General features: G+C 40.1%; 1 long non-coding RNA gene across 5 annotated transcripts; it reads right to left on the bottom strand.

The window, feature by feature from the left end:
- Positions 1-10255: 10255 nt before the first annotated feature.
- Positions 10256-24943, bottom strand: LOC111941509 (uncharacterized). 5 transcript variants are annotated; one of them, XR_015280135.1, is made up of 7 exons: positions 24545-24670; positions 15743-15846; positions 14230-14297; positions 13398-13469; positions 12516-12614; positions 12007-12064; positions 10256-11853 (listed from the first exon to the last, which is right to left on the bottom strand). It is a non-coding gene; the product is annotated as an uncharacterized LOC111941509 (long non-coding RNA). The 5 variants fall into 5 exon arrangements; XR_015280136.1 differs by lacking the exons at positions 12516-12614; positions 24545-24670 and adding an exon at positions 24804-24943 and having other exon boundaries at positions 10256-10415; XR_015280134.1 differs by lacking the exon at positions 12516-12614.
- Positions 24944-25021: the final 78 nt, after the last annotated feature.

Below are 25021 nucleotides of genomic sequence, written 5' to 3'. Positions count from 1 at the left end.
TCTGTTAAAAGTAATCCAACCCTTTCCTCGTTTTCATTTTAGCAGGCAGAATAAGCCAATTAATGAAAATATCTGATCAGCCATTTTCCTTCTGAAGAGTGGCTACTGTACATCCCTGGAACACTGCCTCTGGAGCACAACCCTGCAGTCTGCTCACTCTCCTGAGACACTCCTGGTGGTGCAGATACATCTGAGGTCATCTGGAAAACTTCTACCACTAAACCTGACAGCCTTTTGGAGACATCTGTGCTCCTTCAGCCTATACTGGATAAGCAACAGCTAGAAAACAAAACCTACTTCAGAAGCTTAGGTGGCCATGTGACATAAAAATAAGAGGGGGAGCATGATGACTTCTATTTAAATCATGGTTGCAGCTCCTCATAACTTTCTGTCTACAGGGATGTTCAAAAAATTCAATCATTTTTTTTTTTATTATACAGTAAACTATAGGTCTTCAGCACAGAGATAGAAATAGAGAGAAATAGAGAAGTTAGCACTCAGCCCAACAGCACAGTGCCTTCAGCATGTCCCATGAATTTTGTACTTACTTCAGTTGAATATTCAGTCTTTGAAAACTGGATTTATGTATATGCAGTAACAATTGTTCACACAAGCATTTCACAATGACTGCTAAAAGCCCTGCAGTCTGCTTTTTACCTTGTTTATCTGCAGTCAGGTGTTTAGCACTCTTAAGCCAGAGAGGTGCTATATCCAGATACTTGTGCCAAAAACATGCCCTAGAGAAAAGATTTTGTTGAGGATTTTTTTTTCCTTTGTTAAAATTTTCTCTTTCGGCTCACTAAAGAGCAGGGATGTTACTTGCTGGTGTTAGTCCATTCTATTCCTTTTCCATCACTAGCTGCTCACAGGCTATCACATTCTGCGTTGAGAGTGGAAGAGGTTTTTGATGAACAGTGCTTTATAAAGATATTTAATAGTTTGTTCTAATTCAGTGAGAAACAGTGTATCAGATCACTTATTTCACTAAGGTGTGAGCCTTGAACCAACTTAATCAACGATATAGGAAAAGAATATAAACTTAGGTTTCTAAAGAAGCAGACAAATCAGTTGAAATTAATAGGAACAAAAGAGATATAATTAATTTTCTTACTGCACAATTACTTTCTGTAATTTCTGGGAATTTGTTTGAGGCCCTCTTTCTCTTGTAGTGAATACTGTCAAGGATGCAATGATAGCAAGGAACTCTTCCACAATATATACTAGTGGTGCTTTTTTACACCAGGCATACAATTTACTGCATGTAGGTTTTTTTAGATTAAAATAAGAATTGGGACATTTAAGGCAATATAAGTAAAAAGCCCTTCAAGTTAACTAAGACTTCATTTTAACTGAAGATTTACTTTATTATCACAGAGCTATTAAAATAATTCTCAGCAAAATTAATTTCCTTCCAAGCAACCAAACAGTGAACTAAAAGAAAAGCAATTCTGAATCATATGCTAAGATACCCAGTAGTGCTTAAATTTAATCAGTAAGCATTGCATCTAATGAGCCAGTTGTTGAGCTACTCAATTAATGTATCCTTGTTATGGTGGAGTTAGTCTGAATTAAATGCAAACTACCAAGAAGGAACTAGCCATTTAATCAGCTCTGTTAAGACATTAGTCTTTTTAACCTAATACTAATTAAAGTTGCTACATAATGATGAAAAGATATCTGTTAGTAAAGACACAAACTTCATGTAAAAGACTGAGAAATCTGTTTTACTACACATGGTCAAACAGCAGGTAGATTTTCTTCAGTATTGGCTTAGCCTAACCAATTTATATAGAAAACAAAACAAACAAAAGGATGGAGTCATCACTTGAATGAGTGACTCTGCCAAACTAACACTGAAGAAATCTTATTAATTTAACATTGTTGACATGGGCTGAGTGACAAAGCAGCTTGCAAAACAGAGTGAGCGAAACAGAAAATTTTAAAATGCTCTAAGCTTTAAATAAAACATAAAACCATTTTGTGTGTATGTGTGCGTGGGGAGGACCATTACACACAAGTCAGTGTTTGATATATGGCACATAATTACGGGAAGTAAGTAGAAGGTGCCATGATACCTGTCAATTATCAGCAGGCAGAAAATGAAAATAACATACATAATTCATCAGCATACTGCCTTTTGTTGTTAAGCCAACTGATTTGGCTCCATATCATAACTGCTTATTTAAAACAAGACATTTAAATTCAAATGAAATACTGTTATGTTTTCAAAATGTGTTATTATTTTTATTTCAAAATCAGTTATTATACTGATCCAGATGCATGTATATGCATTTCTAAATGTTAGCAAGGAAGACTACAACTACTTTAAAATTGATCTTAAAAAGGTATACAGGTCAATTCAGATTAATTTCTGTAGCATTTAATTCTGCCTGCTTGAAGTCAGATGTATCTTTAGAAAAAAGCCATCTAGAGAAGGGATACCAGTATGTACACATATTATGTGGAGGGTTTTCATGCTTTTTTTATGTCAAAGAATGCCCTCGTTTAAGATTAAAAAAGAAAAAAAAACCAATCCAATAGCTACCGAAAAAAGAAAAAAAAAGAAAAAAAAAGAAAAAAAAAGAATTACGTGGGTATAAAGAGACAACAATTTGACATTTGGAGGGGGGCAGATCTGAACGATGATATAAATTTGTGTATGGTACAGAAAACATAAAGAAGAAACTTACGGATTTTATTTATTATTTCAGAATACAAGAAGGAGAAGATTCATTGTGAAATCGAGAGAATATCAAAGAGATAGGAGAAAACTCATCAAGGGAAATAAAAGCAGGGTGTTCACTGATGGTTTACTTCCACAAGATGAATGGGAGTAAAAATCTCTGTTGCATTAGCAGGATTTCTACAAAGGTTAAACTTTAAGAGTGATGAATGCATTCACACTCATACATAAAGGGAGCCATGGATGTTTGCATTGTGTATAAAACTCTGAAGTTCCACTGTGTACCACAGCTGGTACATCTGAGCATTTCACGCAGAGGAGGCTGTCAGCCCTTGCCTGTGCTGAGTTTGATTCTAGACAGGTAGATGTACTGTGCAGCTAGAAGGCAGTACACCCTGTGTTACTGCTATACAGTCATAAAAAATTTCCAAGAGCAAACTGTTTTCATACAGAAAAATATTTCTCTAGGTAGAATAACAAGATCTAATAAATCTGATGATATGAAGAAACACATGACATGAAAGTAATTTGAAAAGAAAAAGGTAGTAAAATGGGCATAGGATCTGTGATTTCCATGTAGACTGCAGTTAACCAAAGACCCTCACTAGCAGCCTGGTCTTGGCCTGGAACATTTTCTGAGTTTTTGCATTTCTGTTACTGTCCTGAATGAGACCTTGAGTAAGAATGGTCTCTCTCACAGCTGACAGGGAAATTCTATCAATTCAGCTTAGGGGAATGTTTTTGGTTAACTTTTCAAAAGACTGTTGATGGCACTAGCAAAACAAGAAGAAATTGATTATATAAAAAACAAGAAGCAATTAATTATATAAAAAAAAGGACAACAGTGTGAAAAACTGGCTTTCTGGGAGAGGCTGACTCCTATCTCCATCTCTGAAGATTCCCCTGGAGCTCAGGTACTTTCTCTCAGTTACTACAGTGTTTATCCTTGGTGTGTGGGTTCTAGAGTCAACTGGTTACTCCATGGCTGGGGTATTCTTTGTCCAAACTTGAGGAGGCATTTCAGGTACTGCACCTCACTCTATATTTTATCATCCAAACTCACCTCTGACATAAGATGCAGTCTACTTTTTCTAGCAAATGCAAAACTGAAAATCCATACTCAATATAAGATTTTGGATATGGTGCTTTGGTGAGTTGAAAAGAAATTCAAATCAATTTGTCATCATGTAAAATAAACAAACTATTGCCATATTTGTGTTCAATACACAACATACATTATTTATCTATATGCATGCAATGCACCCAGTAACATTGTAAAAAGCAACATATTTTGAAGCACATGTGAAATAAAGAGTCACTTCTCATAAGCAGGTAAAAGTGTATCCAAATACATGTGCTGCATAAACAAAATATTTATTATAAATATTTATTATACTCACAAATTATCTATATACCCTAAATGTGCTGATTACTTCCCCTGAGTACAGATAAAACAGTGCCAAAGGGCAGAACAGTACCAGACTAGTTCAATCACACCTCAGGCTTCCCTCAGGGGCACTGAAAGGATGATCTCAATACATTTATTTTCTTTGTTGCACTTCCTCTCACCCTCAGTGACTATTTTATGCACTTGGCCACCACGTGGGAACATGATGTCAGAGCTGTAAAGCAGCTGCAATTCAGGAAGGGCAGAGAACCTTGTTCCTCTGTAGTAAGACAGAGTCACCCAAACATGTGGACAGTGATCAAATAGCAGTGACAGTAAAGATACGGGGAGGGCAAGAAAGGAAAGGATAGGAGAAATCTGGGAACGTCCTTGCTGAAGTTCTGCCACCAAAATAGAGACAGCTGGGTAATTTCCATCATGCTTCTGTTTGTACCTCCAAAAGCCTTCTGAAGAGAGAACACATTTGGTTTTTCTGGGTGATGCAGCTACAGCTCTTCTCCAAAACAACCAACCCGGGACCTTCTTAACAAGTCCCATGACTGTAGCAGAACTTCACACATATTGCCATAATATCTGTCCCAATTTGTGATTTTGAGCACCTAGTTTCCTTTGATTGGTAGGTCATAACTACTCATTCTTGTTTACAAGAATTTCTAGGAAAATTTGAGAATGGAGGAAAAAGCAAAAATGTTTCTTCTGACGTCCACCCAGCATCACCGCTATTATTAGAAGGTTTGGGTTTTAGTACTGGCTAGAAATAAAGTACATGGTAGTGTGTTAAACAAAGGGGATGATGCAGGGCAAACATGAAACAACCAGCCCAATAGACATAAAAGATGACCTTAGGGTAGCAGGGAAAAAAATGAATTGCCTTAATTCCAGCATTCTGTCATTTATCAATGCTTCTACCTAATGCTTAACAGGAAAAGATGCTTTAAGGTCTAGGTGAATATAAAATCTTTGCAAGACAAAAAGAGAATCAGAGAAGTGATTTCTGAGAAAGAAGCTGGAATATTTTTTTTTTCTTTTCTTGCTGACCTGTTACGAATGAGTTTAGAGCAGGGACAGAAACTTCTGTTGTTCAGTAAAAGTACCTCATGGGATATCAGTCATGGAGTATGCCTGAGCCAGAACCAAATGTGATTTACAGTAAAGATGGTGTTTATTGCCACTAAAAGAAATAACAATATAAACAATAACTGCATATAAATTTTAAAGTAAGGGGGGAAATTTGATACTTTATGGCACAAAGAGTTCTTTATAGGCAACACTGCATAACATACCCTGGGAATATAAAAATGGCAATTTGTTCTGTGTGGACAGCTAAAAAAAAATGGTAAACAAAAGGACATATTTTCTTCAAACTTTATTCACAGTGTCTCATTATGGAACAGAACCACAGATTGGTTTGGAAGGGATATTAAAGGTCATCAAGTTTTAGCCCCCCTGCCAATGGACAGGGATGCAGCCCACTACATCAGGTTGCTCCAAGTGCCATCCAATTCAGACCTGAACACTTTCAGGAAAGAGGAATTCATAACAGGTCACCACCTTGCAACTTGTTTTAATGCCTCACCACCCTCACTGTGAAGAATGTCTTTGTAACATTTAATAGAAACCTGTGCAGTTCTGTCTGGGGTAGAGTTAATTTTCTTCACAGTAGTTGGTATGAGGCTGTGTTTTGGAATTGTGCTGAACACAGAGTTCATAATATAGAGATGTTTTTGTTATTACTGAGCAGGGTTTACACAGAGTTAAGGCCTTTTCTGATTCTTGTACTACCACACTGGTGAGAGGACTGGGGGTGCCTGGGATGTTGGGAGCAGACACAGCCAGGACAGGTGATTCCAACTGACCAAAGGGATATTCCAGACCATGTGACATCATAGTGTATAAAGTGGTAGAAGAAGGAGGAAGAGGGGGACATTTGAAGTGATGGAGTTTGTCTTCCCAAGTCACTGTTGTGTGTGATTGGGTCCTGCTCTCCTGGAGATGGCTGAACTCCTGCCTGCCTATGGGAAGCAGTGAATTCATAACTTGTTTTGTTTTGATTTGCTTTGCTTTGCTTCCATGTGTGGCTTTTACTTTCCCTGTTAAATAGTCTGAACCTCAACCCACAAGTTTCTCAGCTTTTACCCTCATGATTCTCTCCCTGATCTCACTGCTGGGGCAGTGAGAAAACAGCATGGCTGTCGGCTGGGGTTAAACCACAACAAAACCTTTTGAATTGTAGCTTAAACCTCATTCTTCCTTGCCCTATCATTATTTACCTTTGTAAAAACAATCTCTCTGGCACTCCTGTAGCCCCCTTTAGGCACTAGAAGGTGCTGTAAGGTATTTCTGAAGCCTTTCCTCCTCCAGGCTGAACAACATCAACTTTCTCAGCCTTTCCTCATAGAAGAGGTGCTCCATCCTTCAGATCATCTTTGTGGCTCTCCTCTGAACCCAGTCCAACAGGTCACAGAATGACAGGCTAAACCGAGTTGGAAGGGACTCACAAAGATCATTGAGTTCAACTCCTGGCCCTGCATTGCACCAACCCAAGAGTGGCACCATGTCCCTGAGAGTGTTGTCCAAACTTTTCTTGAGCTCCGTCAGGCTTGCTGCTGTGACCACTTCTCTGGGTAGCCTGTTCAGTGCCCAACCACCCTCTGGATGAAGAACATTTTCTTAATACCCAGCCTAAACCTCCCCTGACATAACTTCATGCTGTTCCCTCTGTCCTGTCACTGCTCACTATAGAGATCAGTGCTTGCCCCTCTTCTTACCCTATAGAGGAAGTTGTAACTGCAGTGAGGTTTCCCCTCAGTCTCCTCCAGGCTGAACAGACCAAGTGATCTCAGTTGGTCCTCATGGCTTTCCCTCAAAGCCTTTCACCATCTTTGTCACTCTCCTTTGAACTCTCTCTAATAATTTAGTATCTTGTACTGGCACCCAGAACTGCCCCCAGCCCTCGAGGTGAGGCTGCCCCAGAGCAGAGCAGAGCGGGACAATCCCCTCCCTTGCCCGGCTGGCGATGCTGTCCCTGATGCTCCCAGGACACAGGTGGCCCTCCTGGCTGCCAGGGCACTGCTGGCTCACATTCAACTTGCCATGGACCAGGACTCCCAGGACTCTTTCCATGGCACTGCTCTCCAGCCTCTCATTCCCGTCTGTCTGTAAATCCAGGGTTGTCCCATCCCAGGTGCATAACCCGGCACTTTCCCTTACTCTTGAACTTCATAGGCTGGTGGTTGCCCAGCCCTCTGATTTTTCAAGGTCTCTCTGCAGAGCCATCCAGCCCTTGAGGGAGTCAACAGCTCTTCCCAGTTTTGTATCACCTGCAAACTTGGTTAGCATCCCTTACAATTCTGCATCTAAGTAATGTATGAAGCTGTTGAAGAGCTCAGGGCCAAGGATGGAACCCTGTGGAACCCTACCAGTGACAGGTTCCCAGTCTGATGTCACCCCAGTCACTGTAACCCTCTATGCTCAGCCATGAGACAGCTGCTCACCTGTCAAATGATGTGTTTGCCCAGCTGTGGGCTGGATATTTTGTCCAGAAGAATTTGGTGCTAGTGACTCCAGAGCTGGATGCAGCTCTGAAGAAATAAGAGATCCATTCCTCTGAATAGGTCCCAGACCATGTCTTTATGAAACACTAAAAAGTGTTATCATAGTCTTGATGGAAATAGTTTATATCCATACAATCTCATATTCTTTACAAGTTCAAACTGATATTTTATTCAAACTTAAACTTTGAGTAATGTTCATATGGCTTGAGGATGAGCACAGAAACCAAAACTAAAACACATTAAAGTGAAAAACTCAGCTGTCTAAAAATTGCATATACGTAATATATGTAATGTTCATGGTCAGTATAAAGGTAACTGTAGCTTCTAGCAGAGCCAAACTCACATGCTTTGCTGATAACAGTGTGGGCTTTTGGGTCTTCCTGAAAAAGTTGCTGTAAAAGACTATGGCAGACTCTATTCAACTTTAATTTTTGTCAAAATGATGGACATAATCCCATTTACTCAGATGCAAGGCAAAGGACTTTTAATCTCATGTATGTGGGGTGTGCTGGCAGTTGAGTAATATGTATTAAGATAGCTAGATTCAGACAGTTACTTACCGTTTCTCAAATTAGTTAAAAGTAGCAGCTGCTTTTGTTAAAGAGTTTTCAGATGCAGAATCTCAGATGGCATAGATCATCAAACCATTGAAGTCTACTGAAACTATGATAATTTACATCAGATGATAATGAAAATTAAATTGCCATTGGAGATACAGACTTAATAAAGGAATATTAAATGAGAAATGTTGCCTAATGGAGATAGCAAACTGTCTGGAAAAACATTTGATGTGATTGTGTCAGTCAGTCCATATGTTAAAAGAAAGGTGTGATAGTCTGGGGAATACCTGACAACTTGTGGATATGATTTAATTGTAATTTAAAGTGTAAATTAGACTCACCATTTTGTAGCAGGAACAAGATTATATCTGTGGAGTAGAAACAGACTTCAAGACCACCTCAGCAAGGAATACTTTCAGTCTAGAAGAGCAGTTAGGCTTCTACTCTGGTGTGTATCCCAGGAAAACCTCATCTCAAGTCAAAGAGACTTAGGCTCTTTCAGAAGAGGAACCTCCTTCAGTCTAAAGGCAGAAAGTAAAACTGGAGAAAGGAGGATGGAAAAGGCTTTGCCTCCTTTCCCCAAAACCACAGATAAAATGGTTTTTCTTCTGATGCTCATAAAAAAAGAGTATATGATGGTCAAGTGCAGTTGTGAATAGACCAGCAAATGTCCTGCTGCTTTGCAAGGTTTCTCCTTGTGACTTTATTGCAACTCAAAGAATAGCATCTGAGATGCAAGACTTTAGTAGGAGAAGGTAAAATTCAGCCTGGAGGTGTGAAATACCAAGCTATCAACTCATAATGTTGTACTTTGGAACCTCCTGTGTCAGTGAGAGTGGTCTGGCAGAGTTTTTGCCAGGGAGGAGACACATAGATGTAAAATTAAAGATGATTCTTAGAAGCATCTCAATCTTAAAAGCATTTCAATACAGCAATGGAGTTCCCAAGGCATAGAAACGTAGGAACACTCACCCCAGAGTTTCAGACCATAAGACATTGGGAATATTCTGATGATTTCACTTATCGTGCTGGTTTTGTCTGGGGTAGAGTTAATTTTCTTCACAGTAGCTGGTATGGGACTGTGTTTTGGAATTGTGCTGAACATAGAGTTCATAACAGAGATTTCTTTCTTATTGCTCAGCAGAGCTTACACAGAGCCAAGGCCTTTTCTCCTTTTCATATTGCCATGCTGACAGGGAAGTTGGGAGTGCCTGGGAGGTTGGGAGGAGACGACAGCCTGGACAGGTGACCCCAACTGAGCAGAGGGATATTCCAGACCATGTGACATCATGCTCAGTATACAAAGTGGGGGGAAGAAGGAGGAAAGGGGGACATTTGGAGCGCTGGTATTTGTCTTCCCAAGTCACCATTAGGTGTATTGGGCCTTGCTCTCCGGGAGATGGCTGAGCACCTGCCTGGCCATGGGAAGCAGTGAATGAATTCCTTGTTTTGCTTTGCTGCATGTGCAGGTTTTGCTTTCCCTATTAAACTGTCTGTACCTCAACCCATGAGCTCTCTCTTTTATCCTTCTGATTCTCTGCCTGATCCTGCTAGTGGAGCAGTGAGTAAGTAGCTGCCTAAGGCTTGGTGGCTGGCTGGGGTTAAAGCACAATGCTTACTATGGATTCCCAGAGTAGTTTAAGTACAATCAAACAGCTACTCTGATGTGAAGATGATTAGGAAGGAGTTAGACATCACAGATACCTTTCAATGAGCGTCAACTGGTGAAACTACAAAGGATGTGCAAGGAAATCTGATTAGAAAAAACTACTTCTAAAAGAGAAAAAAATAATCTCTTCAAATGCAAAATTATGTTTAGGGGCTCAGTGAGAAACTAGCTTCATCTGAATAGAGGCTAAGCTCTGAAGCTACTGATATCAATGGCAACAATGAGCTCAGCTCCCTCCTGGTCAAAGCTGCAATGAGGAGGTCACCAGTCTTACCAATGTGGAAGTGTTACTAGTGACACTACTATGGTTCTTCCTTCTCTTGAATTCTTCAGATTATGCACTTTATTAGCTTCTTCAACATGAGACAAAAAAACCCATCATTTTTGATGTCTTTTTGTAAATTTATTTTTTTTTAAACAAATCCCTTTTTTACCAGTATCAAAGTAGTTAAAGAAGTCAGGAGACTTGTATAGGACACCAAGGCCAACTTTGTACCAAAGGTCTGCTGACAGGAACTGCTATCATGCATAAGGTTTCAGCCTGGAGAAAATTTAACACAAAAATTCAGATGATCAGTCATAAAGAAAAATGAGTGACAACAGAGAAACAAATATTCAATTCTTGCTAGGGACTACTTGGAATGCCAATCTCATTGAAACATGCTCCTCAACTTATTTTAAATTTCTTATGTAATTATACCCTGTTTTCAAGTTCTTGTCACTACACAGAGGTCCCTTTTGTATAAGTTCATATTCAGGTCAGTTCAGAGAAGCTTCACAGACATCAGAAACAAGACATTGTCCTTCTGCCAATGTGGTTTTGCCCCAAGCTGCAAGAAAGCTGAACTAGCCACTGTAAGGGATATTGCATCTTTTATTGCTTGCAGAAAGGAAGTTTTCAGCCAAGGAAGGATGCAATTTTAGTTTTCTGTGCACAAAGAGGGAACTGACTTGCTGTAAATAATGATAAGGTAATGTTGCTAATTACTTCTGCACTTTTCATTCAAAGGACAAAATACCACTTTACAAACAAAAGACGAATTGCACATCAGAAGTTTTGGATAACCTAAAAAAACAAGTGTCAGGATGTACATACCCTTCACTGCATTTAAAATCATACAGGCATACAAGATAAGTAAATAAAGGGTCTTAAACTGTTAATCCAGAATGGTATTCCACCTTCTGTATATGACCACAAACATATAGTGATGCAGAATCACCGGATAAAATATTAATGCAGAAGACTATTGCTGAGAAACTGGAATAAACAGAACAAAGGAGTGCTAAAATTCCATGTGTGGCTGGCTCTCTTCCATGGACATCTTTAGAATAGATTCTTATGCAGCCTGGATCCCTTGCCACACTACACCATTTAGAAATGATTATGTCCTTTCTTAAATAGCTGCAGCTGCCCTGAAGCTCCATTACAAATAGTAGCCTCCACAGAGGCAAAAATATGGATCACGAAGTAAACTCATAGAAGAGCTGAAGGAAGAACCAAGACAACTTTTCTCCCCATTAAAGATAAGGCTAGAACAACCACTTTGACCATCCACTGGGCTGATCTGTTTTGTCATAGAAGACAAAACATTTTTGTCCTGAACTATTGCTGAGTTGAGCTACAATACCTATTTTAAGACAGATATCTCTTGAGGTTAAAACTAGAGATGGAAAGCCCATTATAATTTACTTTGTTTCAGTAGTTAACTGATCTGTATTTAGGGAAAATAGTACCAGTCAGTTCCAGTCTGATTTTGTTCAGCTTCTAAAATTCAGCAATCACATCCTCTTATGTGTGTCAGCTAGATGGAGAAGCCAGGTATCAAGTTTCTATTTCATTGCAAATACTTTTGGACTGCAGTCAATACATGGTTTTGCTTGATAAAGAGGAGAAACTTCCTTGTATCGTGCCATGTGAATCAATGACTTTCCTAGCTTTTCTCTCAGCCTTTCCTTTTTAAGTATTCTTGAATCCTGAACTGCAAAAAGCAAATTAAAAAAAAAAAAAAAATCAGTGCAAACATATAACTACTATTGTCTATGCAACCCCTAAAGATTTTGTTTAGTATAGCAAAGAATTACACAAAGCATTTTGACTAAAGCACTGTATTTAAGAGTACATTCATTGTTACCTGTCTTGACAAATCTTTCTGCATCTCTTCATTCCTCCTCCAAATCCCCAAATAATAACTTGTGACCAGAAAAAAAAAAGAAGAAAACCATTATTTTCAGTTCTTCTTAGGTCCAGCGAAACACAGATTTCTGAAGATGAGAAAGGCAACAGCAGCATTAACTTTGCAATAACATGACTGATGATTAGACTAAGGGAATTGTCAGTAGACTTGGTTTTATTCCCTTTTTAGTTACAGCTGTACAAATACATTTGTATGCTAGGCAGAGAAAGGGTAACAAAGTAGTGATGAATCTAAGGTGTAAGGCATATTCAGAAATACTTTTTTATCAAATTTCAAAAATCAATTTCAGAAGTAGAGTAAATTTATACCATGGGGATATTTTAGCATAACTCTGAGATGCCAAAATAAAATTCCATAAGCATGCAATATAACAGAGCACTCTAGAGATGATCAGAGCCAAAATATACAAGGAAATGCAAGACAACAAATTAGAGGCTTAGATTCACCTAAAATAAAAGGCTGTTTATTAGAGAAATTCACTTTTAGAACAACTTGTTCAGCTGGCCTTCAATGGCTCCATATTTGGTTTTCTCTGTTCTGAAGATCTAGAATTAGATGGGCACACTAAATGTAAAGGTCATAAATATAAGAGTAAAAAGGACATGCTGATTTCTCTGTTCACAAATGTTTTACTTTAATAGTTACCAACAAAACACTTGTCTGTTTGCCCCCAATTTATTAAAGCCATCTGGTGTGTATCAATGACCTATCTTTGTTTATTATATCTCCAATCTTTTGGGTCATCTGTGAGTATCATTAATAATTTTGTGCAATGTTGATGAAATTTAAAACAAGAATTAAATAACACATAGCAAAAAATAATTCCTAAAATAACTCCAATATGAATATACTTGCTCAGTTAGGATCCTCCATTTATTGCTCTGGTTTTGGCTCATAGTTACTCAATATTTTAAAATTGAATGTGTTATTTTAAAATTAGTTTTGATGGTTAACACACTACTGAGTTATTGCTAGAATAGAATGTATTTTCTCATTTTGGGAAATGATACAATTTTGGGATTTCCCCAGATGCTTCAAACACACCAGGGCATTCACAAGCTCTAGTCTTTATGAGTGACTTCAACCACCACAATATTGGTTGGACGAACAACAAAGCCAGGCACAGGCAATCCAGGAGGCTCCTGGGATGCACTGATCATAACCTCCTTCTCCAAGTGACAGGGGAACCAATGACAGTGGTGCTATGCTGGACTATGTTCTTGCTGACAAGAAGAGACTGGTGGGGAATGTGAAGCTCAAGCACAGCCTGGGAAGTAGTGATCATGAAATGGTGGAATTTGAATGAGGACACACAAGAAGCTCACTACCCTGGTCTCCAGAAGAGCAGACTGGCCTCTTCAGACTTTGGTCTGCTTGGCAGAGTACTAGGGCATAGAATCCTGGAGGGAAGAGGGGAAGAAAGCTGGTTAATCTTCAAAGGTCAAGGTCCTCCAAGGAAGGAGCAATGCATCCCAACAAAAAGAAGTTGGATAAAAGTACTGGGAGACCTGCATGGATGAACAACTTGCTCCTAAACAAACCAAACCACAAAAGGAAGCCTACTGAGGGTGAAATAAAGGCCAGGTACCCTGGGAAAAATATAGAGAGATTGTCTGAGCAGCCAGAGATCAGGTCAGGTTTTTTACTAGCATTATTTTCATCATTTCATCATCATAACTTAACATTTCCTAAATATACAACATTTACCTATGAGAGTAGCAATGGACATGAATGATGATGAATGACAGCTGTTTTTACTGTGTTCTTTGCAGATGTAACTGTCATCAGCACCTCAGTCTTATATGAAGTAACAAAACATAAAATATTTCAAATTTCCAGACTAGCTGATGTGTTATCCCAAGATGGTATGTTGTAGCAATAAAGAGCTGTCACTGTTCTGAGCATCTGTTGAGAGGGCAGAGTCATCTTAAAGTCTAGCCAACTTTTAGAAGTTAGCTCTGCAGTTCTGCATTTTCCTACACATTTCCTAAACAGTTTGTGGAATATATTTATATAAATATGTCTGTCCTGCTAAGTGGCAGATGCGCACAAAAGAAGAGATAAATTTAAACAAAAATAGTGATGCTAACCACTGATGAAAGTGCATGCAGAGTAACCAGATAATTATTTTTGTTCATTGCAATTGCAAGCATTACTTACAAAAGCTGGCATGACTCAATGACAAAGGTGTAGTTATGTTTACTATGCTTTTTCCAGAAAGCAGTGACCTGTAGAGAGACATGAAGAAGCAAGCTATAATTCAATCAGCCTTCATTCTGCCAGACCACAACTTCCTGCATAAAGGATGCCTGCAAGAACATCACAACATGCGACAATGAAAAGTATTTATTAGACTAAGTTTAACTGGGATAGCAGGGGACTAACTCAGATCTAGAACTTCCTTTTATATTACTCACCTTATTTCCCAATCACCCCAAAAATTTATTTTTTATATGCAGAAAGTAGAACCTTCATCTTGTCTAACAATTGCCATTCTTTACTTTTTTCCCCCAGTAAACTTGGAAAAAAGATTTTGACAATCTTTGCATTACTGCAAATGCAAATTGGGGATACCAGTATCATAAAGTCATCCCAGGACACTGTTGATCATAAAAAGCTAGTAGCATTTGCATTTTTTAGGTATACTTCACACAAAATTATAGCTACTATGTGGTCTGAATTACCACTGGATATTAGTATTTATACCATTATGCTTTCACTCATCAAAGTAAGAACTATATAAATGACACCACAAATATTCTTTCAGAGATCAGCATAAGCTGAACTGGTAAATTTTGCATAATTTTCATGCTGCAGATACTGTGTATTCCCATACGGACTGTAGTCTGAAATATTATTTTTCAGTTCTCAAGCTACTTTTAGACAGTTGCCTTCTGAACGCTAATTTCAGAATTGCGTTGGCAGATCCTTACATCCTTGTTGTTGCCATGGTTATACTCTTCATTTAGTAAACAGTATGGAATAAACCCTCATTCACTGGCAATAATGCAATTTAGACCAACAATCCCCAGGTACTCTTAAAGTGGTTCCTCTTCATTTACATTTCTTAAACTCTGAGTAAGCAGAGATTGCAGGTTTTGTTTCCAAATAGTCGTCTAGGGGACACCATGTCTTCTAAGAAGTGCTCAAACTTAGTAGCAATTTTTCACTCCTAGGACCACCACTGCAGACAAGACAACACATTCTGAGGAAAGGGAAAAAGTTGCCTTCTTCCCCTTAGCAGATGTGGTGACTGTGACTCATGAGTAGCAGGTGGAAGTTGTCACCACAGTATCAATTATTGGAAGAGAAAACTGCAGCTTTTGTAAGGCTCAGAGCTATTTATGGAGGATTTTCCTGATGCAACAATCAATCCAGGGTGGATCCAATTTTCCTGGTGGTAAATACCATTTAGAGGGTGGAGCTGGCAAGAAACTGTGTTTTTACATTTATCCCTCAAATCATATTCACTTTAGTTCTGCCCTTCCCTTCCTCAGTTATTCCACTCCTCATATCCTAGTGATTTCTTGTTTCCTTTTTAAAGAAAAGACCTCTAGCTTTTCTAGTGAGCTTCAAAACCAGCCATTCAATTGCAGCAAGCAAATTTTTGTTTTAAAAAATCAAAGACTTTATGCTTGCAGAGATAAATTGAAAATCAGAGCAGGGTGCAAACCTGGTCGTCCAAGTGTGCCCATGGTGAACTCTGGTGCCCGAGCCGTTGTCCCAAATGTGGTGAAAACCATCCTCAGGATGTGTTGCTGTTGCTTCTCAGAACCACTGAAACCACAAGAACAAAATTATTTTTGTGCTGTCTGTAACAAAGCTCTCAGAATTATATATTAAAATTACTGACTGGGAAGCAATTCTGGGTTAGGAGAATGTTCTTCTTAGAGATAGTCTTCTGTCTTCTTAGGCTGGGTGAACAGTAATGTGACACCAGACCTTTACTACAACTGGAGGAATTCAGAGGCTTAGTATACCGTCCTTGCCCAGAAGCTCCACTTTTGGAACCACTAGAAAATACATTTTACATGAAACACCAGCAGAGATTTCCACCCCTCCTGCTCATGGATCATAACATCTGTAGGATAACATCTAAGCTTGCAGTCACTGACTCAGTATGTCCTGCAGTGTTCGAACCACACCATACACAGCATCTGCATCTATATCCCTGAAGGATCTGAATACAGCCCAGCAGAGGACAGTGTCTAGCAGTAGGACAGCTGTCCCATTAATCCTGAATAATTATTTAAAGCAAAGAAGCATGGGGACATATTAATTACCAAGGGTCCTTTCCTTTTCAGTGGTAAACTGCCAAATCATTGGAACTCCTAATAATTCCCCTGGAATAGGTTCAAAGCACTGAGTTTCAGGAAATATAAGACCACATTGTGCCACTATTATTCCAAGTGTCCAAGTGCAGCACAGGTGTATCTCTCAGCTCATCTTAATCCCTGGAGCAGAAAAAAAAAAAAAGAAAGAAAAAAAAAAAGAAAAAGAAAAAGAAGAAAGAAAAAAAAAAGTTCTCCCTTTCTATTCAAAGCAACTTCAAAAATTAGATGTTGTTATTCAGAGCAACTTCAAAAGTTAGATGTTGTCTTGTCACAGACCAGTAGAAAAAAATTAAATCCCTGCTCTAAGAAAGGTATTCTAGTGAAGCCTTTGAAGGCAGTGAAGTAAAAGGAAGTACTGGTTTCTCTGACAAAATTTTACTGCAGGCTCTAACCTAATCTATTCTAAGATGGAATATCTCCATCTTCCAAATTTGATTACAAGGCTTAGCTTGACATATTAGCTCTGGTACAGTTTCCAAGACTGCAGGTCAAGAAGCATACGAAGAAGGAAGGTAAGTGGTTGGAAAATTTACCCATTTTGTCTTTTAATAGAGACAGAATGTACAATGGACAGGCAACAGCAAAACACAGTCAAAGGAAGATGGGAAAGAAAAAGAAGGGATAGAAACAGGCAACCAGACAATGAAAATACTTTCAGCTGGGATACAAAATAAAATAGAAAGTATATTAACGTCACCCAAAGTATATGTTAGTAAGCTGTGTTTAGCCTTGCAAGCTGACTGCTCTGAATAGATGAAATATTCCACAGCTCAGTCAGTGTTGCAGAGATAGACTGGCAAAACAAGTACACTCCACTCTAATTAGTACTTGGGCTACAAAATTTCAAATACTTTCTAAAGTTTTAGGACAAATGCCCAGGTTTTACAAATAGAAGATAAAATCTGTGCTGTGAAAAAAAAAAAAAGGGAAAAAACCCTTCAGAATGTAAATCCCTTGATTTGGTCCTTATTAACTATTCCTCAGTGTACAGTATGACAAATGAATGACAAGACAGCACAGTGTAATTCTTTTGTGGGACCAAAAAAAGCTGTGTCTCTTAATTTCAAAGGGTGTCTTAACTATACAGAAGCCCTTGTACTTAGAAAACTACCTTTTAAGTTTATCTCTGATACAACCTAACAAAATAGTTGTTTGTAAATCTTGATTGGGTGTTCCAGTCCCCGCAAAGCTAGAGACACATTTGCAATATTGTTCAAATGCCTGTAAACTAAGAATTTAAGTATCAGTTGGAACCAAATTTTGCACAGAGATAAGTAAAAAAAAAAAACCATAGTCCAGTTCATTTTCCCAGCTTGCTAAATACAGTCACTGGGGAAACAATTAAGAGGAAGCATGTATTGTACCTGAGCTTTTTAAAAGAATGACAGTTGTTAAGGCAGGAACAACCATTATAGTGCTGCTTAGCTATCTCAGCCCTTTCTTTCTTCTCCATACTTTCTGCAGGTCATCAGTTATAATTAATGAAGGCTGAGAAGTTTGCAGAAAATTGGCACCCAAAGAAATCATTGTATATTTAGCTATACTTTTCTCTTCCTAAGACTGCCTGCCTTGGCTGTGCTGCTGGGGACAAGGATACAGCACAGCAAGGATCCTACTGAAAGGCACCCCATCTCTATAGCACACAGGCAGGAGCTCCACGTTTTGGCGTAATTAAGATGTTCCCTTTTATGCTCAGCTCTATTGCCATCACACATTAGTCTGGACTCAGACTTCTTAGTCAGCCCTAGCTAATTAGGGAAGTCTGGAGATGTCAGAGATGACTGGAGGTTGGCCAGTGTGATGTCCATCCACAAAAAGGGCTGGAAGTCAGATCCAGGCAACTACAGCCTGTCAGCCTGGCCTCGGCACCCAGCAAGACTATGGAACAGATCATCTTAAATATGATCACATGGTACACACAGAATAACCAATGGATCAGGCCCACCCAGAACAGGTTTAGGAAAGGCAGGTCCTGCCTGACCAAACTAATCTCTATTTCTGACCAGGTAACCTGCCTAGTGGATGAGGGAAAGGCTGTGGATGTAGCCTACCTGAACTTCAGCAAAGCCTTTGATTCTGTCTCCCACAGTATTCTCCTGAAACAGCTGGCAGCCCATGGAGTGGACAGGTGCACCCTTTGCTGGATTGGCCAGGCCCAGAGAGTGGTGGGGAATGGCGCTAGTAATGGGGCCAGTTCTACTTAACATCTTTTTTGATGATCTGGATGTGAGGGTTGAGTGTATTCTGAGTAAATTCATGGATGACAAGTTGTGTATAAGTATTGATCTGCTGGAGGGCAGGAAGGCTCTGCAGAGGGATCTGGACAGGCTGGATCATGGGCTGAGGCCAATGGTGTGAGGTTCAGCAAGGCCCAGAGCTGGGTCCTGCCCTTGGGTCACACCAACCCCAGGCAGCTCCACAGGCTGGGGCAGAGTGGCTGGAAAGGACCTGGGGGTGTTGGTGGCAGCAGCTGAACATGAGCCAGGCTGTGCCCAGGTGGCCAAGAAGGCCAGTGGCATCCTGGCCTAGCTCAGCAATGGTGTGGCCAGCAGGAGCAGGGCAGGGATTGTCCCCCTGTCCTGGGCACTGGTGGGGCTGCACCTCAAATCCTATTCTGGGCCCCTCAGTCCAGGAAGGACATTGCAGTGCTGCAGCAGGTCCAGAGAAGGGCAGCAGAACTGAGGAAGGGTCTGGAGCATAAGTCCTGAATGGCTGAGGGAGCTGGGGATGTTTATCCTGGAGAAAAGAAGGCTCAGGGATGGCCTTACCACTCTCTACAACTGCCAGAAAAGAGATTGCAGCCAGGTGGAGTCAGGCTCTTCTCCCAGTCAACCAGTGACAAGACAAGAGCAGAGTCTCAAGCTGCACCAGGAGAGGCTTAGGTTGGACATTAGAAAGAATTTCATCACTGAGGGGCTGTCAAACATTGGGATAGACTGCTCAGTAAAGTGGTGGAGTCAACATCCTCAGAAGTGTTCAAGAAATGACTGGACCAGGCACACAGTGCTATGGTGGTGATCATTCAAAAGACAGGACTTGATGACCTTGGAAGTCTTTTCTAAACTAAATGATTCTGTGATTCATGAAATGGGAGAAGGAAAAGTTTTGACTTGTTTGGGTTTTTTTTCTTTTAAGCCATTTTAAAAATCATTCTACCAGTACTCAGCACGTGGAAATGCTCTTCAGAAAATTTTAGTTTATATACTTTCTCTTTCTTTGCTGTGGGCTAAAAGCAAAAAGCAAAAAGCAAAACACTGGTAAAAGCAAAAAGCTAAAAGCAGTGTCTTTTACTTTGTGACAATATCAGATTGATATTTTCATGTCCTTCATGCAGAGTTTCTGCCCAAGAATTATTGGGCCTGATACTGCAAGGTAGTTACTTGGTCCAATGCAAGAAAGTCTAAAGTGCAGTTCAAAGGGAGAAAGCCCAAGAAGATAAAAAGGGGAAGTTGTTCATGTAGGGTGCTTATCCACAAGAAGGCAGTGCCCTAATGTGTCCTTTTAAGCCACCAGCCCATTTCACCTTCTGTGTATGTGTATTCCTACACAAGCTGGTAGAACAAGCAGTGGCATTTTGCCCCTGATAAATTCTATCCCTAGAAGCCTATCCCACTTTTAGTGGAGAATGTCTGACTAGAAGATAAAGTTTTGAGGAATCTTTTTTTTTTAACCACTTTATCACAATTAAGTGTATGTAAGGGTAATGTAAGAGAGAATAAATAAAGAAAGATGTTTTAATACCCAGTACTTTCATCAAATTCTTTTATTTCAATATTAGGGAAATATAATACTTTCACAACAACATTTGCAAAGACTTGTGAGGAGAACACTGCTTTTACTTTGAGTATTCATAAATTTTGCAACTCAGATCTAAACAAGGTCACAACAAATCCAGAGAGACATTAAATCTAGAGTTCTCTCAGAGACAAGACTTTCTCCTTTTGACTTTTTGCAAATGCTAAGTCTGAGGAAAGGTGAGACAATCTTATTGCTCTAGTCTTCCATGACTTCAAAATTCTGAACCACCTAAATGACTGCAACACATTTAATCTTAAGAAGTTGCTTACACATTATCATTTTACTTGTAACAGTGATGCTTTTATCCCTAGCAACTTAGTAGTGAGATAAACTGTCCCAACAGATAGCCCAACATAAGGCTCCTTATAAGGAAGAAATAATTCATTCCCAGGGTCTATTCTCAATAAATGTAAACTGAATGTGATCATTCCTTGAGGAAATACAGAGCAGCATTAATTCACACAGCTCTGGGATTATGGCACAAACAATGCCTTCCCCTTCAGTCCGTCTGAGAATGACTTCATACATCAAGTATTGAGCAGAGGACACAGAAATGAATGTCAAGAGGATTTAGCTTTTAGATGTTTGTTTATTTTAATTATTCTAGAACACTGGTAAAGTATGCTTAGTAGTTTAAGTCAATTTTCCTAAATGCTTTTAGATTCTAGTCTCTGACTCCAGTTTTAGAATCATCACAGAATTTAATCAAAATTAAAAGCTGCACTTTGAAAGGGCTCATTCGATGCTGCCAGTTTATTTCCACTTTAACAGAGAAACTCAAAAGAGCTGGCAATATTTGTCCTAGAGTGTTTGATTGAAAAGACTAGTAAAAGGCAAAAGTTATTTTTTAGGCCTTAAATGAAAAATAGCATCTGAACATAATGAAAGAAACTGTTTTATGAAAACATTGTGAAACTGAAGACAGTGACGAACAACATTATTTTCTTCATCAACCAATCTTAAAACGGCAATTTCATCAACACTCATCACTTCTGTCTGCTTTTCCTGCATTTGCGTGTGTTTCACTACACTGCAGAGTACAGTGACATTCACTACCTTTACATACACCAGTGTTTTTCAAGCTTTCACATATTAGAATGCATTTGGTATCTGTCAAACCTATAGCTTTCTTCCAAAAAGGCACACAGAAACACGTTAAAAAAGATTTGGTTTGACATTGTAAATCCAGTTGTTTCAGTAGGCCTATCATTCTTTCTTGTTTTGATTCTTATACTCCTGTCTCCTCAATTTTTCTTGCTTTTATTCCTCATAGTTTTAGAGCCAAGAACCCTCCAGCCTCCATTCCCAAGTCTCCTTCTCTTTCTTTGACCCCCTACCCTCTGAGAATTTAGAAATATTTTATGCAGTGCATGAATCCAGACCCTTGTTAAGCTTCAATGCAGGAATGCCAAGCCTCATCTTTCCCGATAAGATTTAACCACTGGGGTGACTTATGCTGGCCAGCATTATGTTGTCTGCCATAATTTTTCTACATTTAGACCTTTGTGTGTTTCATACAAAGACAACTGTGCAGCAGTATGTGACCTTCCTTTTAAATTAGCAAAACTGGTAGAATGCTCAAACCTTGTACACTTTACTGTAATGAGAAAAACTGACTGCAACTGGCCTAATGCTCTGAAAAGATTATTAGGAAGGAATTTCAGTGCGTGGTGGCCAAGGGTGTTTTTCCAAGCAGCTCACAGAATAGCCTTTGATTACATGCAGGAAGTTAGCCAAGTTAAGCTTGCTGTTTTGCAGCCATTCCTTCCTCTCTGTGCAGCTCTGGAATAGAAACTTCCCAAAACGGTGAGACACAAATAGAGGAAAGAAATACTCAGCTCGGTAAGGTCTTTCCTCGAGAACATCCATTGAAAGAAAAACTGACTAGCAATTAAAATACAGTTTAGATACGGCTTTAACACACGCTAATTTCTTCTCTGGAGTTAACACATCTTCCCACGTAGTTTCAGAAAGTGGAGGGAACTCAAGGGGCAAGCCTGGCAAGACAAAAGAAGTTCAGTCTCAGATGAATTTGTCTGCAAGTTGTTCCAATGCTACACCAGTGCAGCTGAAGCCTAAAGCGGAGCACATTTTTTTTGCTCCCTTGTCTGCTCCCTAGCGCAGAAATTAAAAAGATTCACCAGCATCTTGTGTATCTATCAATATACACAGACTCAGTGTGAAGTAGTTATGCCTGATGAGTGGTAGACTAATGAAGATGATCTCCTTTTCTCTGGGATTTCTTTTAGTGAATTTAAAAATTTCTGCCCAGTTCTGTAGAGAAAGAAGACTAAGTTGAGATAACTTAGGCTATTCTGCTATTACAGATGATTTGTTGTTCACTGTCATTCTTCTCACTCTTCTTGGTTTTTATTGTGAAGTTTCTTGACTGTGACGCAAAGAATTCCTCCAGTGGCATTATTGTTATTTTTACTGCAGCAGGTAGTTAAGACCTGGTAAAGAACAGCCACTGCCCAATTTGGAAGAGTATTTTTACTGGCTTGCTAGATGCTTATTTAAAGCAGAAATAGTGGTAGAACAGAGAAGAAAAGTTGCTTTGACATGCAATCAATCATTATTCAAGAGTGATAGAGTGAAAAATAATTTTCCTCTCCTCTCATACACATGCAATCATGAAGTTGTTTTTTTTTCCCTACCATCTGCATATTTAATATCTCTGCTTGCAGAAATGCTGAGATGAAAATCATATTAATAGTAAAAGAAAGTACTAAAAGTTCCTCTCTGGTCTGCAGCATTCAGGCTCCCTAACACTTCCAAAATTCTGTTGGAGTTAAGTTTATGAATCCAGCAGAACATTTACAAAACATGCCTAAAATGAGAAACAAGACAGTTAATATTCCAGCACACTATCTATGAATTTATGAAACTGGCATTTCAAGAGTAACTACTTTTGTGAAGTCCATAGCCAGAAACACAAGCCTCAATTTAAACCCATTTCTTACACAGAAGCTAAGTTTCATGATCCCAAAAGAAATCCCCACAAATTTATAATATATACAAAAAAAACCCCACCACCCAGACTGTGCAGAAAATAATTTTGGCCATGTCTTTAGTTTAAGCTACTTGGTTAAAATGCACCCATCATTTTCTTAGTATGAATAACTGGCAGTAGAAAAAGAAAAAAACCAAAACACTAAACCAGAAAAACAAACAAACAAACACAAAAGGAAAAATCCAACCCCCAAAACCCCCAAAGAACCATCCCCCGCAAGAGCGCACCTCTATACCTAGATGGAAAAAAATTCTCTACCCGTGAAATTTCCTAATGGTGCTACTGTTTAGAAGCTTAAAAGCATATACTGCCCCTCACCCCCAATACGTGCAAATTCTAAACCATCTCAGGTTTCTGCCAATCTTTCTTTAAAAATCGGTCTGCGAGTCTGGTAAGTTTCATTCAATTTCCGACTTCAGTTTTAAAGGAAAATGCAGTTTCTGCAAAACTTTTCAATCGCTTGTCTACAAAATAAGCTCCCGTTCCACTCGAGGGTGTGGGGGGGTGGGGGGGTGGCGGGGGGGAGCCGATGGAAACAAAAAGGAGACGGCAAAGTTTCGAGCCACGGCGATGTTGTTTGCACCTCTCAGCTCTTACGCTTGGCACGCTTGACATTCCCCCGCCGCATTCCCTGACGGAACCGCCTCCCGCATTCCCTGGCGGAACCGCATGCTTGCGCTGCATGATGGAAAATGTAGTCTGTCGGGGAAAACCAGCCTGCCGGAGGGAAGCCGCTCCAATTACGGCTTTTGCAGGACACAGCGCGACAGCAAAGGGCTGCTCGCCGAGCAAGTAAGTGCTGTTTTCAACTGCAAGCCGCCAAGAAATGCCGCTTACAAGCTATAGTTCCGGAATATTTAATTAATTAAAAAAAAAAACCATTTGGTTTTAAATTTGGTTAATAAAAAAAATGGTGACTGCTTTACCATGACGCGTCAAAGCGTAATCTCATTCCTGCGATAAAATTCCCAAACACCAAAAATATTAATTTTTATATTTAACTAGTGAGACAGAAGTGCCAGTTGCTCTGCAATGACACGCAGCCCACAGCCTCTGTGCGCAGAAGGGCGCTGTGGGCTGCCCTCGCTCCGTCCCTGCCGTGCGGCACTTCCATGCGGGCGGCGTTCCGGGAGCAGCGCTCCGTGCTGCGGGCAGCCCCGGCGCCACGCAGCGTATCGGGACCCTCAGCATACACACACATTCTTTTTTTTTTTTTTTCCATAGGGAGGAAACTTAATTTGAAGCGCCGGCACGGACCCGAACGCTACGGTTTTTAAAGATCACCGAAACCCCTGACCCTCGGCTGTGTCACGACATCCTCACGACCCACCTGGGCAAACACGGTGCCTTCATCGTCTGCAGCTGACTCACTGCGGGTCCGTGCGGCCCTGCCCCGTGTCTCGGTTCTCCCGGAGCACTTCCAAGCCCTGACATCTGCAGAGCCAACCAGGTTGCTGGCACCGGGATGACGACTTTTACCGTACTACCTCTAATATCAGGAAAATGAAACTCCCCACAAAACTCAACACCAACACCTCTTGGGGCGCGCCTCACTCGTGTAAGCTCAAGAGCTCGTTATATGCACGCACCTCGGCTCCCGTTCCAGAGGCGGACGGAACCACCTCCGCCCGTCGCGGCCCGCCTATGAAGCAGGACCACAGGCCTTTAACTGCGGCGCGACCGCAGCCGGTAGCACACTCTCCGTCCGTGAGGCGCGGCACGGCGCGCCCCGCCCCTCCGGCTTTCCCGGCAGAGGTGACCGGGTTCAGGCCGCGGCAGCGGCTCCGCCCCCGCATTCCATTCCCTA

Source organism: Cyanistes caeruleus, chromosome Z (genome assembly GCF_971803275.1).
Source record: "Cyanistes caeruleus chromosome Z, bCyaCae1.hap1.1, whole genome shotgun sequence".
Taxonomy (NCBI): Eukaryota; Metazoa; Chordata; class Aves; order Passeriformes; family Paridae; genus Cyanistes; species Cyanistes caeruleus.
This window is presented reverse-complemented; position numbering and strand designations above follow the sequence as displayed.